Source organism: Corvus cornix, chromosome 11 (genome assembly GCF_000738735.6).
Source record: "Corvus cornix cornix isolate S_Up_H32 chromosome 11, ASM73873v5, whole genome shotgun sequence".
In the NCBI taxonomy this organism is placed as follows: domain Eukaryota; kingdom Metazoa; phylum Chordata; class Aves; order Passeriformes; family Corvidae; genus Corvus; species Corvus cornix.
In genome coordinates, this window is record NC_046341.1 from 1,677,528 (window position 1) to 1,693,424 (window position 15,897).

A 15,897-nucleotide genomic window follows, 5' to 3' on the forward strand; every position below is an offset into this window, starting at 1 on the left:
CCGCCGAGGGATTTCCAGCCCTTCCTGCTGCTCCAGCTGCTGGGTGGCAGATGTGGGACACGGACACATCCCTGCGCTCCAGCCACGAGCCATCCTGAGCTGGAGAAACCCCTCAGTGCCGCTTCTCCTGCTTCTTTTCCTGCTTTTCTGCTTCCCCAGGCCCCATCCGTGCACGAGCGAGGCCGGATAATGCCAATATTCATGGCGCAGACAAATCCAGGCTCTGTTTGCTCCCAGGAATGTTTTCTCCAGGGACGCTCCAAGTGACAAAATCCCCTTCCTCACGCTGCTGGGTTTTTCTTTCATCAGGCAAAAAACAAAATGAGCCGAGGGTTGAAGAATGGCATCCTGTCAATATTTTCCTTCTGCTGGTGCTGAATGAGCTGGAAAAGCTCTTGGAGTCCAAGCCCATTCCTGCTGGGTTGGTCCAGGTACCGCTCCAGGACAACATCCCTCTTGTTAGGGATGCAAAGCAAGGATTGGGAATTTCCCTTCTGCTTCGGGATATGGTTTTCAGGCAGAACAGGGGGATTTTAAAATGCTGTTTCAGAGTGAGGAAAGGACGCTGCTGCTCTTCCTGCAGCTCCCAGTGCTGCCTCCCAGCACTGAGGGATGCTGCTGGAAGCACAGAAATGAGGGAATCTGGGAATTTCCCCCAGCCTGGGGTGGGCAGCACCACCAGGGAGTGGGATCCATGTGACTCATCCCTTTCCTCATCTTCAGCCGCTGAAGGAGGAATGAAAGAACCCAGCCCTCTGGGAGTCTGGAGAAGAAGGGATATTTTTATATCCTGGCTGGAAAACAGAATTCTTCCCAACAGTGACAATTAAAAAAAATAAACATTAAAAAAAGGAAAAGGGTGAAAGTCACTCATTGGAGGTTTCTCTCCAGCCCCTGGATGCAGGGAGGAGAGGGATGGGGGTCGGGACATCACTCCCTGTCTGACAGGCCACACTCATCCCAGGAATATTTGTCCTGTCCACAGAAAGAATCCCAGACAATACCTAATCCCGTGGACACCGGAAAGGACTCCTTTCCCTCAGCCCTTCAGCAATGCCCAGTGCTAATGCAACACCACCAAACCCCACATATTTTCCCAGTGAATTCACAGACCAAGAGCATTTTTTCCTTCACCTGGAGATTTAAAGCTCTGGGAGGAGATTTTTGCAGGGAAAACTCGTGTGGGATCCTCATCCCGGCAAGGGGATAAGGAATAACTTCGTGCATCTCTCATCTGTGCTGCTCCTTTCCCTCCCTTTTCCAGCCAAAGGCTGCAAGTAATAATTTTCCCACATGGAGCAGGAGCTGCTGTAAAGTGGCTGCTTCTCCCATTAAAACCCCGGCTGCTGCTGGATTTTGGGAAAGGGGGTGTTGGGGAAGGGCCTCCCTGTGAGGTATCACTTTCCCCCGCTGCTTCCTGCCCAGGTGATCCCACACAAACCTGCCTGTGTGATGGAAAACATTCGGGATCTGGGACACGTCTCCAGCCAAAAACACAGCCTGGATTCAGCTTCCCTCCCCTGCTTCCGACACATCCTCCTTTTGCCACAGAAAGTGGCATTTATCCCGGGATTCCTCCAAGCCACGGGGTGAGAAAACAGGGAAAACACTAAACCTGGGTCTGGGTGTCTGCCTGCCGGGGCTGTGCCCACACTCCCCATCTCCTGCGGGCACAAAAGTGCCCCCAGAGCCATCGGAGCCGCTTGGGAATGCTGCGGGATGATCCCAAAGAAACCAACCCCACGAGCCAGAGGGAAATGGACTCACCCGCGTGGGTTATCCCAAAAACCAGCTGAGCTGGGGACACGGACAGACAGCAGGAGGACAACTCCCTCCTGGCCGTGTCCGCTCCCAGCGCATCCCAGCATCCTGACCCCCAGCCCGGCTTTCCAGGCACCCTTTAATCTTCCCGGCCGCTGTTTCCAAACTGAGACTTGCAGGGATTGACCAGGGCAGGACCTCCCCGGGTTGTTTTGTTGTTGTTTTTTTTTTTTTTTAAAGCTGCTTTGCAAAAAAATCCATTAAAAAGAGGAAAAAAGAGGGAAAAGAGGAACAAACGCTGCCCCGGGAGCACGGCGGGGGCTGTGAGGGCTCTGCCCGGGCAGGGCCTGGGGGTTGCTTTTCCCTTTCATCCCATGCCAGGCTTCAGCCCAGGGTTTAGACGGTCAAATCCAAGAATCCCTGGAAGGCAGGGCTTGGCGCGGCGGGGCCGCAGCTGCTGCCTTTCCCCGCTGCTGTAATTACGGCCCCAAACTTAGAAAGCAGCGGAAGAGCCGCGTGTAGCGCTGCAATTAAGAGGCTCTTTAATTGCGGGGCTTTGTTTTCCTCTGCCCGGCTCCGGCTGCCAACGAGCGGCTGAGCACCGGGAGCGCAATCCCGGGAATTGCAGCTCCGCGGCATCCTCGGAGCTCGGGGGACAACAGCTTTGTCCCCAAAGGTGACCCTCGGGTCAAGGGCAGAGCATCCAGAGCATCCAGCTGGGAATGAGCAGCCAAAATCCAGCTCTGCTCCATGCAAGGAGGTTTTTTTTGAGGAACAAACGTTCCCCTCTCCCTGGGACTCCCCTTCTCCCGCTGGAGAGGCCTCTGGAGCAGCCAGGAATGATTTCAATGGATCTGTGTGTGGGAATCAGCAGCAGCCGTGGAGAGGACATGGAAGAGCTGTTGATTGATATCCCAGTGCCCCATGGATGCTCCCATAAATCTGCTGCTTCCTAAGGCCGGGCGGGAATGGGAACAGCTCCGCTCGGCTCCGCTTTATCCCCTCACTGCCTGACTCATCCTCGGAGCTTTTCCTGTGGAAAAGGAATGGATGTCACAGCCAGCAGACCGGTGTCGCATCAGGGATGTCACGGCACCCAGCAGGAATGGTGCCACCACCAAATTCAGCATTGGCTATGGAGAAAATGGGGATCCAAGGGGAAAAATCCCAGTTGTTCCCAGTCTGACACAGGCAGCTGCACATTGGCCTGGGCAGAGCCTCCTCTTGCCCACAGATGTTGCCACATCCTTGGGTTCAAGCTGGAGCAAAGCTTCCCGAGATTCCCAGCAGCTCTGCGAGAAGCTTCCATGGATTTATCCACCGGGAGAAGGGATGAGCAGACCTGGAGCACATTCCCCGTGTTGGGAGCCTGGCTGGTGCAAAACAGACAGAATCTGGGATCTCCAGCAGGATGGCTCCAGGGTGAAGCAGTGCCTCGAGCAGGGATGAGATGCTGAAATTTGAGGTTTAAAATGCGGGAGCAGATTTGGGGAGCAAAACGGGAAGAGCTTCGTGTTCCCACCAGGACTGGGGTGTCCTCCAAGCCTCTCCCTTCGAAATGCATGGACATGGTGACTCAACTCTCCCATTCCATCACTGCAATCCCAGAATCCAGTATTTGGGATCTGGCAATGGGGCTGGGCATCCTCCAGTGGCCAAAGCTGAGCTTCCCAGTGCTCCCAGTGCTCCCAGTGCCGGGACCCCTCAGCTCCCCAGTTCAGAGCCAGAGCTGTGCCAGAGGGGCCGGACACCTCCCTGCCCCGGCAGGAAGGGACTCCTCGTGTTTTCACAGCTGACACCGGGGCTGGGGAGGATTCCCAGGCTCCAAGGAGGAGGAAGCGCAGCACAGGAACCCCAAGGTTGCTGCACCTGGGCTGGGGGCGGCCCCGCTCCCGGGGGGCACACGGAGGGCACAGGAGCTTCCAGGGATCAGCTGCTGCTCCAAAGCCCTGCGGAGCTCTGACGGGAACGGCAGCATCCCTGGGAGATGCTCTGGCGAGGTGTCCACAGGGAGAGCTGCTCGAGGCCTGCAAAGCTCTCCAGAAGCTCCTGCGGGATCACTTGGAAGAGGAGCAGCCAGAGCCTGGCACCGTCCCCGTGGTGTCCCTCAGTGCTTTGTCCCAGGATGTGTCACAAGCTCCTGTCAGGGAGGCTCCCTGGAGGTGGGGATGGAGGGGATGTGGGAGCTGGGATGGCACTGGGGACAGGCACGGAGGGAGGGATGTCCCAGCAGAGCCAGGGCTGTGCAGCAAGGACGACATTTGGGAAAACTCCTGGCCCTGGAGACAGCTCCTCCCTTCCTGCAACGACCTCTCCATAAAGCCCCCCAAAAGGAAATCCGTATTTATATACATGAATAAATATCATGGAATCACAGGAGGGAAGGGACCTTAAAGCTCATCTCATTCCATGGGCAGGGACACCTTCCACTATCCCAGGCTGCTCCAAGCCCTGTCCAACCTGGCCTGGGACATTTCCAGGGATCCAGGGGTGACTTAATTCCCCTATATATATATATATATATATATATATATATATAAAACCTCCCACAATATGTAACAATTGGATATAAATAATAATAATATAAAAGGTAAAAAGACATAAACAGACCCTGGATCCCCTCCTTCCATCCCGCTGCCGGCTCCTTCCCACAAAGCTGCGGCTGAGCCCCGCGCACGCCCGTCCCCAGCAGCCACTGTCCCAGTGCCACTGCCACCGGCCTGTCCCCCCCTGTCCCCCCCTGCACTAACAGAGGCGAAGAAAGAGCCCCTTTGTTCCTGGCTCCTCTATTGACACAGCTGGGAGCGCTGGACCCGGCGGAGCTTCCTGCTCCGGAGCCTCCGCGCGCTCCCTTCGGAGCTCGGGAAGAGGCAAAGCCCCTCAGCCACCTCAGCCGGGCACAGCCACAGCATCCCCCGCCCCATCGCGGGGCCCCGAGCGAGGGCACAGCGGGCAAGCGTCACCCGGCTGCTCCTGCTGGCTCCCCTCGGAGCGGGCGCTCCCCGTCTGGGAATGAGGGGGATGCGCAGCCCCGAAGCTGCGGCTGCTGGTGGGAAACGAGCCCGGCTGAGCCTTCGGCTCCTCCTGCATCCAGCCACATCCAGGGATCCCAAAGCAGGGTGCTGCTGTAATCCTGAGGGATTTACACGGGGGCCAGGCCGTGCTGAGGCCCCTGGACGCACGAGCCATTGGCTGTCACCTTCCCCTGTGCCCCGGGATCTTCCCGGCTCCTCTGGACACGGCGCAGACGGATCCAGATGGATCCCATGGGCTTCTCCTTGCCTGGAACATGAAGGTGCCAACCCCTCCTCCCCCTGCCATTCCTGCTGGATTCCATGGATATCCAGTGCCACCATTTTAGTCCAAGATCTCCACTCAATGCCATGGGAAGAGATTAATCAATAAATCCCAGGGATTTGCTATTTTTCCCCATAAATAAACCCTGAGGTGTTGCTGTGTCTCTGTCCCCAGCCAACATTTAAGAGCGTGCAGCATTCTCAGCATCACTTCCAAGCATCCAGGATTTTCCAGGGCCCAAATCCATCTGCCCAGTGATCCATGGGTTTGCTCCTCTTCGCCTCCAGCCTCTGAGCATTCCTTTATCTCCTGCCTCTCCGGAGCAACAGGCAAAGCAAAGCAATAAAATGCCTTTTTTTTTATAGAGCTGTAAATTTAATTTCCTTTTAAACCATTTGCTTCCACTTAGAACTCCATGGAAATCCTGCCCTCCTGGCAAAGCTGCAGCATCCCAGCCCTGCCATCAGTGTATGGAGCGTTCTGGATGAGCTTAAAAATTCATGGAAGGGAAGATGGGGGAAGAGAGGTGAATTCTTAGGGCATTAAGGGCCTATTTTCCACCTTCCTGGTGAACCTTCCTGGAGGGAAGAGCCGGAGCACAATTAAATCCAGCTCTGTCTGCAGGGCAGAAGTTCAGCCCCAGACGGAGCTGAGGGTGCTGGGAGTGAGGGAAAAACCAGGATTTTCTGGGCTGAAAAACCCACCTGGAGCTTTAAATCTGGAATCCAGAAAAGTGGTGTGGGCTCATGGATATGTCCAGCATCCTTCCACCACCAGCGGGAATTTTCCCAGGGAGCAAGGCAGTCGTGTTGGGATCACCAACCTCTGGCACGGGAATCAACCTTGGCAGGTGTTGGGGTGATCCCCTGGAGCAGATCCTTCCTTCCCCGGGACATCAATCCCACTGCTGGGCCAACATTCCCGGGAGCTCCTCCTGGTGTGTCCCTTGATGGAGCCCACGGGAAGCACAGGGAAAGGTTTGTGGAGTGACAGCTCCGGCGAGGGAGGCACGGACACCCTGGAATTCTGGGCACCCATCACTCCCTCAGCTGTGGCTCCAGCATTCCAGGGAGTGGATCTGGATCAATCCTCTCCTCCAGACTCCGGCAGCCTTTGCAGTCTCCATCCCCATGGAGCAGGACCGACGGATGGTGCTTGGTGCCGGACGAGGATTCCCAAGGCACAGAGCTCATCTCGAGGCTGGGAGCATCCTGCACCATGCCCGGAGCCAGCCCTGAGCTGTGGGCACGCTCTGGGCACCTCTTCTGTGCCCCCTGCCTGTCCCTGAGCCCTCCTCGGGTCCTTTTGGGCTCCTTGGGAGCTCTGCATGTGCAGAATTCCCTGGCACAGCAAATCCCCAAGGCTGGAGAGGCCATTCCTGATTGTCCTGAGCTCCTGCTTGCTCCGGGCCACTCCCAGGGGGCTTCCAGAGAGCTGGATCCGTGGGAGGAGGGAGCACCTGGCTCAGATGGGAATGGCATCACGGGGATGCTGGAGATGCCCCTGCTGGGGATCTCATCCTGGGGGGATCCAGGCCAGAGTGCGGAGCTCTCTGGGAGTGGCTCCGATGGGAAGCTGTTCCAGGAGTCAGGGATATTGGAGAAGCTCCAAGGCCTGGCAGGGAGGGGGATGCTGTGGGGCTGCTACAGCAGCACCCAGCGTTTTTATTGGGATCGTGAACAACAGGGACAAAAAGGCTCCAAACACCCCCATGGGGGCTCTCGTGTCCCTGCCACTGCCTGTCCCACATTCCATGGTGTGGGGCTCGTTTGGGAAGTGATCCAAACCCATCCAGATTCCCGTAATTCCAATCCAGGATCCCAGTGATGATTACTCGGGGCTGGTCCCATCACAGAGCCATTTCTGCTGCTTCCAGCGGGATCCACGCAGCTCCAGAAGAAGAAGGTGCCTTTTTGGGGTGAATTTTAGGGCAGGCAGCCCCAGCCTCAAAGCACAGAGGAGCTTTACAATGACCCAGACAGGCCCAGCCCTGCAAACCTCATCCCAAAGCCGCAGCTCCTCTGGAATCAGGACCTGACCCATTTCCAGCGCCCCGGGACACAGCGGCAAGGCCAGATGTTCCCAACAGCAGCAGGACATCCGAATCCCACCCAGCCACATCTGGGCTCCTCCAGGCATTAAATCCTGTCTTTTCGGCTCCCAAAATGGGTGTGAGCAGTGCCCTGGACACCCCTGGGTGGCCACAATCCCTGGATCCGGAGTCGGGATGATCCATCCCTGATGCCAAAGGGTGAAACCCCCCCCTGAGGTTCCAGCCCGATGAGGAGCCCACTTCAAAGAGCTGCAGCTTCCTCCTTGATAACATCGGGAGTCGGGATCAAAGGCGGCGTCCTCGGAAATCCAGCAAGGGAAGGGAAAATAAAATCGCTTCCTCTGGAGCATTCCTGGCTGCTGGAAATCAGCTGCTGCTCCGGGAAAATTCAGCCGTTGTGTTAAAATCAGAGGGGACGCTCAGCTGTGCTGCTCCGATGGATTTTGTTGGATTGGGAAGAGTTTCCCAGCAAGGGAAGGGATCCAGGCTGGCAGGAGCAGCAGGGAGAGGATCCACAGCCATTGGGGAACATCAGGATGTGCGACCCCAACATCCAGTTCCTACTGGGATGTGCATCCCCAACATCCAGTTCCTACTGGGATGTGCATCCCCAACATCCAGTTCCTACTGGGATGTGCATCCCCACATCCAGCTCCTATTGGGATTTCATCCCTCACATCCAGCTCCCATTGGGATTTCATCCCTCACATCCAGCTCCTATTGGGATTTCATCCCGCACATCCAGCTCCCATTGGGATTTCATTCCGCACATCCAGCACTCATTGGGATCTCCATCCCCCTCGTCCAGCTCCCATTGGGATGTGCATCCCCACATCCAGCTCCCATCAGGACGCACATCCCCACATCCAGCACTCACTGGGATGTGCATCCAGCCATTCCTGCCTCCAGGGTTTATGCAGCCCCACCTGGAAGCCATCCCACCGGGATGCAGGACTCCGTGCAGATATTCCCCCCAGGCCAAGCCCTCTCATGGCTGTTGCCACTGGCTGCGGCTCAGGGAAGCTCCTGCTGCCTTTGGATGCTGCCAAATTCCCTGGATCGCTCCAGTGCTGCCGGCAGTGACATCCTGACAGCCGGGGCAGGGATATTCCATTGAGAAATCCCTCGGGATGCAGCCTGGATCGGCACCCTGCGAGCCCTGCACCCATCCCAAGGACCTCGGCGTGAACTCCGAGTTGGGAAACTTTCCCGACATTCCCAATCCATTCCCGGGGAGCCCTGGCCGCAGCCCCCAGCAAGGATTCCTCCCTGCTGGACTAGGAGATTTTCCAGAGGAACCTGCCCCTGCCTCCTGCTGCCGTCAGAGCCGGGAATCATCCCGGGAAGGGAAGGGCTTGCAGCGAGCAGCTGGCAGCAGGGATCGCTCGGAGAGGGGAAGTGCTTTGGGATGGACAGGATGGGATAAATCAGGATTCCTGCTCTTCCCTGCCAGCAGCAGGCACAGCGCTGGCCAGGCAGAGGGATCCTGGCTGAGGGATCCCGGCCTCATCCTGGGAGCAGGGATTTGATGTCAGCATCCAGAGGCTGCTCCGGACTCTCCACAGGACAGGGATTTCACCACGGATTTCATAACGTCTTCCCAAATTCCTCATCCCTGCTCCCCAAGCCCTCCCCGTGTGCTCCGCTTGGAGCCGAAGCGATGGGAGCGATGCTGCCTCTGGGAATCTTCCCTCCAGTGGGGATACTGAGCTGGACACTCCCAGTTTTAGCACTAAAACCGGATTTAAGCTCCCGGCAGGATCTCTCCCAGCTCCCCTGGGAATGACAAGCCCCGGGCTCACTGCTCTGGCTCAGGTGCCACCTGGAAACCTTTTCCTTGGATATTTTCCATGGATAGTCCTGGGATGCCGAGCACCTGCAGGCAACCCCAGCACTGCTGGAGCTGCTTCCAAAAATACTGCTGGAGCGGGAAAAGCAGCGAGCAGGAGGAAGGGATCCCTCCAGGAGTCTCCAGGGAACACCCACCTTGCTCTCTGCTCCTTACTCACAATTCCTTGCTTGCAATTCCATGCTTCTAGCTGGAACATTCGCAATTCCTTACTTGTAACTCCCTACTCACAGTTCCTTGCTCAGAACCCCTTGCTGACAATTCCCTACTCACAATTCCTCGCTGGAAATTCCTTGCTCACAATTCCTTGCCTGCAATTCTTTGCTCAGAATTCCTCACTCAGAATTCCTTGCTGGCAGCTCCTTGCTCCCAATTCCTGGCTGGTCCCTCCGCTGCAGCACAATAAATATCCAGGAAACACTTCCCCATCCCACAGGGAGAAGAAGCCACTGACACCAGCTCAGAAGGACTTTATCCATGGAATAAACCCCTGGCGTTCCTGGGAATGCAATTGGGAAGCACCACTTGCTGCTCTGCTACTGCTGAGGGGAGAATATTACGGAAAAAGGGTTTATTCCTCCCAAATGCTGGAGGAATTCATGGATTAATGCCAGTGGAGATGGACAAAAATCCCCAAATTTTCCATTTCAATGCTCCGTGGTGGAGTTTTTTTAAATCCAGGTGGTTTTTTTTTTGCAATTCCCAAGAGGATGGCAACAGGATGGATGAGGCCTGGCACACACAGACTCCACTTCCCATAACTCCCATATCCCAACCCCTTCCCAGGAGTTCCAACACCCAGGATGAGCTCGGCAGCAACGTCACTGAGTTGGGCACTTTCTCTGGGACAATGTGGGAATCCTCCCTGTCACCATCTCTCTCTGGACTCCAGCCAAGGAAAGCCCCGTTGTGTTGGGGGCAGCCGGAGCCGCCGAGGCCGGAACAGCGGCTCTTTGTGTCCCTCGGAGTGCTGGGGCAGCCCAGGAGCAGCTCCGAGCCTTCCTCGGGATGCAGAGGAAACGGGAAATGCAGCAGGGACGGTGGGCATGGAAGGGAAACGTGGAGAGGGAGAATCCTCGTCCTTCCCAAGGAGGATCGGCGGGATGGGAGCGACGCCACGGATGCAGCCCCTTCCAGCCCCTCCATCCAGCATCCATCCCCCGGTCACAGGGAGGCACGGGGACATTCCAGCTCCTTCCTGCCCTTCCCTCCAAGCTCCAGGGATGAATCCCCTGCCTAAATCCCTGGCTCTGAGGGAGGTCAGGAAGTGCTGAGGATACTCCAAGCCAGGGCATGGCAGGGATTTGTGCTTATCCCAAATAATCGCCACGGGAATTGGGATCTCAGTGCAAATCCTGCTCTGGGAATTAGCATTTGGTCCATCCCTGATGGGTGAGGGAGGAATAAACTCCAGCAAAGCTCAGGAAAACATTCAGGGAAGCGAAATTCCCTGGTTTAGAGGAAAAAATACCCGAAAGTGCAGCTGGCCCGGCCACCAGCCTGAGGACACTTGGCCAAGGTTGGGCCGAAGGGCCAGGAAGCCAAAAGGATCCCAGAAAAGATGGAAAAGGGATGGGAGAACGCCTGGATCTGAACCAGTGCTGCCTCAGTTTCCCATCCAGCCTCTTCCCTGCCGTGGATACTCCAGCTAGAACTTCCCAGCTGATCCGTCCCTGCCTCCCAAATGGCACTTGAGGCTCAGGTGGGCACTTCCACACATTCCCAAACACTCTCCAGTGCTGCTTCCAGCCCTGCCAGCCCCCAGTCTGCCACAGGCCTGAGGAAAAGGCCAAGAGGGGGAAAACAGCTCTGGGCTCCACCCGGTTCCTCTCCGGAGGGTCTGGGCCGGGCAGGGAGAGGCTCTGGGAGCCCACGTGGGGGCCATGCCCTCTGCAATCCATTTTCCCTCCTGGCACGGCTCCGAGGGCTATTTTGGGAAGGAATTCCAGTGTCCCAAAGCCAGCTCTGGAGTGTGGCTCCGGGCATTGTTGTTGTGCATGGAAAGGGCCTTTCTGGAAACGGAATCCTTTGGGAATGGAATCCAAACATGAGCGGGCGCTTGGCCCCAGACCAGGCCGGCTCCTTCCTTCCCTCAATCCATCGGCGCTGGATCCTGTCCCATTCCATGCCTGAGCCACTGGTGGCCTTCTCCAGATCTCCAGAATGCTGGAAGTTGGGAAAATTTGGGTTCTGGCCATTTACAAGTGCTGGGAGAGCAGAGGGATCCTGTCTGTCCCAGTGCTGGCACAGGGAATTGTGCTCCTGGGTGGGCAGGAAGAGGACTTGGGGGTGGCAGTGCCAGGGACCATCCACAGGTGGGAAATACCTGAACCCCTCCTGCAGCCTCTCCATGTCCATCCCTGCTCCTCCTCTTCCTCAGAAAATCCCAGGCTTCCCTGAGGTTTCCAGCCAAATTTCTGCACCCACCCAATCCAGGTGATGCCCAATCCAGGCTGATCCTGGAACTGCCAGGAGGTGCCAAATGAATCCATCAGCATTCCCCACACACCTCTAGGCTGGCAGGAGACATTCCCAGGAGCAGTTTGACCTTCCTGGATGTGCAGATCCAGGTGTGGAAGGGAGAGCCAGGAAGCTGCTTCAGCTCTTCATCCATGTCCATCCCTGTCCATCCCTGTCCATCCCTGTCCATCCATGTCTGTCCCCCATCCCTTCCAGGGCTCCCAAGTGTCTCCAGCTCCAAGCCTCTTCCCTTCATCCAGGGAATCCTGACAGCAATGATCCAGCTGAAAACAAACCCTATCCCAGCTGGACGGGGCTTGGAGCAGCCTGGTCTGACGGAAGGTGTCCCTTCCCATGGCAGCAGTGGAATGAGATGGCCTTTGATGTCTCTTCCCACCCAAACCATTCCGTGATTCCATGATTCCCTGAAATTCCAGGAGGAACGTTCCTCCCAGGGAGGTGTTTTGGAGCAGGAAGCCCCAGGCCAGCCCTGGGTGCTGTTCCAGCCTGGTTGGATCCCAGGGATGGGACAATGCTCATTAAACATCCCAGCTGGACTGGAAGGGGATTGAAATAATTAATTTCTTCAATAATTCCTTCAATAATTCCTTCAATAATTCCTGCCATCCTCTTTGTTCCGGCAGCTCCGCACATCCGGGGGGGGGGGGACGGACGACACAAGCTCTCCCCCTTAATTAAAAAGCAGCAGATTCAACCCAAAACTAGGCTGGGTTTTGAAGGCGGCCGCCGGAGGCTGCATTTTCCAGGAGCCTCTGGAGAAGATCTCCATGGAGGAGTTGCTTTGTGCCTGGGGACACATCCACGCCCAGGTCCTTCCTGTCCACACACGGGACACCGGGCTGGAAAAGACCCGGAGAAGGGAAGGAACCGGTGCCAGGCCGATCCCAGCCTGGAATGCAGAGGGAATGCAGGAAGGGTTGGCACGGGGGCAGCTGCAGGAGGCCGGGACGCAGAGCCAGCACCCGCCCGCGGCCCTGCCAGCTCCGGGCGCTCCCGTGCCGCATTCCCGATCCCGCTTCCCGCCGGCGCAGCGACAGCTGACCAGGAACCAGCGTCCAAACCCAAAGAAAACAGATTCCAACCCAAAAGAAAACACAGGCGACAGGGCCAGGCCCTGCTGGATTTCATCCCTGCGGAGCAGGATCCTGGAGAAAGGGGGATGAGCGTCCTCGCAAAGTCCATCCCACATCCCGCGGTGTGGCGGGGAGGGATGATTCCAGTGACCCCGTGCCACGGGAAGGTGAGGAAGGCTCACACCTCAGGCTGCTTTGTCTGTCCTGCTGTGTCCGAGAGCATCCCACAGGGAATGGTGTGGGAACAGCCCCAGGCAGGAGCTCATCACTGACTGCATCCTAAACTCTGGGCTGGATATTCCCTTTGCAGCCGGAGTTGGGATGAATCTGGATGGCTTTCTCGGGTATGAATGAACCCTCCTCTTCTGAGATACTTCAAGTTCTGGGTTCCAGCCTTTTCCGCAGGGGTTTCATCCATGGATTCTTTGTTCCCAAGTCTGAGGCACCGATCCCGGTACCCTCAGGAGATGCTCCAAAGGGAGATCCATCGCTGGTGGGTGCTATCCCGGGAAACCCATGCCAGGCAATCCTCACATGATCCAAACCCTCTCTCCCAGCCATCCTGCTGTCCATGAGGGCCAAGCTTCCCAGAATCCTGGCTCTGGATCACCACACCTGGGCTTGGACGTCGCTTTTCCAGCTCCTCTGGAATGTGGAGGGGGGGGACACGGATTCCTGGGATGTCACAGGGAATTCTGCCCAAGGACTTGTGGACCATCACCCTTGGCTGGGCTGTGAGCGTTGACCTGACCCACGCAGCCCTCAGCAGGGATTGCTGTAGGAATTCCAGCATTCCAGCAGCTGGGATTTGGAGGGAAACCCCAAACAACCCCGTGGGGTCTCCCAGGATGCACGGCCAGGCCGTTCCCTCTCCACAGGCACCAATCCCTGCTGTGTTTGGGACAACAGGCTCAGAATTCCCAGGAAGCCACATCCACACGAGTGGGTGTTGAGTGACAAGGAACATCCTCGGCCACTCCCTCCGGGACTCATCCAGCTCCCCTTTCCATCTGCTCCTCCTCAGGAGAGACAGGAAAGTCCCTTCCCATGCCCGAGCGGGAATTCAAACTGGGAGATGCTTTCACTGGATCCCAAGTGGAGGATGCAGAGACCGAGCCTGACTCAAATGCAAGGTATTCACACCCAGAATCCCACATCCAAACCCTCCTTGCCGAGAACGGGACTGGGTTGGGAATTTGAAATTCCCAGGAGATTTTCCAGGTACCTGTGTGTGTCTCCCTCTCCCAAGCTGTGGTGCACAGCCAGTTTTGCATTTATCCCCAAATCTGACGGCATTCATGGCACCCAAAGCAATCCCTGCCATGATTATTCCACATTTCCCAATGCTGGGGTTGGGATGGCACCACACAGGTGTGACAGCACAATCCCCAGCTTCTCCTCCAGGCACGAGGATCATGGACACCCCTGACCCTCTGCACATTCCCAAATCCCTGAACTTCACCTCCCATGCACAAGGATCATGGATATCCCCTGACCCTCTGCACATTCCCAAATCCCAGAACTCCTCCTTCCAGGCATGAGGATCATGGACACCCCTGACCCTCTGCACATTCCCAAATCCCTCTGTGCCCAATTAACGACTGTGACAAATGAGCCCAGCTCATCCCAAGGTCGGTTATCCCGCCCGGCATTCCTCCATCAGCGCAGGTGAATTCCCAGCCCGTCACATCCCAGCTGCAGGAATCGCCTCTCCCGAGCTCTCCGGTGCCCAAACCCCCCCCTCCCCACGGAGCCACCGCTCGGTTCGGCGCTGCCAGAGCCGCATTCCCAAATCTCCTCGGCTCCGAAGGAGTTAAGGGAGCCGAGCCGCTCGGATTCCTCCACCTACCCCTCCAAAGTCCCGCACAACCAGACTTGGCACTTGGAGAAAGCTCCACAAATCCAGAGGCTCAAACACGCTGCTGCCTTCCGTTGGTAGGGAGAAGGCAATTCCCAGCTAATTGAGGAACCAGAGCCTTCCCAGCCCGTTCCAGGAGGATTATTTATTTAGGGGCTTTTTTTATTTCCTTCCTCTATCTTTTTCCTCTTCTTTCTTTTTTTATTTTTAATTTTTAAAATTTTTTTCCCCACTCTTCCCAGGGCAAACATCAGGAAAAGAAAGTGCGAATGAATTTGGTGGGGAACGGCTGCAATTTATGATGTTCCCCAGCTGGTGAGGGCTGTTAACCCCTTGCTGCATCCTCCCAGCTCCCTGTATTCCCCATGATCCCATTTCTCTGCTCCCCAGGCAGGGATTTGGGAACAATATCAGGAAGCCAAAGGGAAACAGTAGCAGATGGCTTTTTCTTCCCTAAATCTCCTTTATTTTCTTCCCTAAATCGCCTTTTTTTTTTCCCTTCCCTAAATCTTCCCCCCCCCGCCAAATCTCAGTTTGTGCCCTACACATCATTCCCCCCTAAGTCTCATTTTCCCCCCTTTTTTCCCCCTCCCTGCCTTGCAGTTGCCGAAGCTTTCCCGAGTAATTTTTAACTCCCTCTGCCTCCTGCACACAATTCAGAGGAAATCTGGGAAACCGAATTCTCGGCTCTCCAAAGCAGCAAATGGAAAGTCACTTAAAGGGACACTTCTGCCTTAAAGCGGCAGCGGCGCTTTTCTCTAGCGGCAGAAGAATGGGGTAAAACCCCCTTAAATCGCCCGCCCAAGGAAAAATCCCACCCCAACAACACCCAACACGTCCACGCTCAGCCCTCTGTGGCCACCCCAGGCGACAAGGCGCTCGCCACCCCCTCCCCTGCCCCCGGTGTCCCCCCCAGCCCCGCAGCGCTCCCGGGGGGATGCGCATCCCGGGAATGGGGTGGCGGTGGGGCGCAAATAAAGGAGAAATTCCAGCCCCCCGCGCGTCCCTCCGCGCCCCCTGCCACGCACACGGAATTCCCGGGGCGGGGGGGGCCGCAATTCCAGGCAGGCACCGGCAGAAGGGTTAAGGGGGGGAAGGAGGGGAAGGAGGAAAGGAAGGACCGACAGCAGGACCGACATCAAAGCAACTCCTCTGCTCAGCAGATGAGCGGATCCATCCTCACTTCATATTTTCTGCAGCTGAAGTCGAGGGAGGGGGGAAAGGGGGGGCTGGATTAACTCCTTCTCTGCCAGGGCTGGCTCCGCCGGGGCACAGGCGACACTTTCCCGGCAGAGGTGGCACCGTCGCAGGCGGTGACAGCGGCAAAGCGCAGCCGGGGGGGAACCCGGGAGCAGCGGGGGCCCGGGGGAAGCTTCAGCCCCGGGAGGGAGGAATGGGAATGGCAACGATTTTCCTCTGAAAGTTCTGGGATGACGCAAATATCCCGAATAGTTTGAGCAAAGAGCATCATTTTTTAACTCTGACAAACCTCGTTGAGTCATTGAATGAGCCAGAGCGGGGGGGA

The 15,897-nt window shown here is 56.7% G+C and overlaps 1 protein-coding gene across 1 annotated transcript in view; it reads right to left on the minus strand.

Annotated features, from left to right (window-relative positions):
• ZNF469 (zinc finger protein 469) overlaps positions 1–15,897 on the minus strand; it is a 58,273-nt gene that overhangs the window by 25,116 nt on the left and 17,260 nt on the right.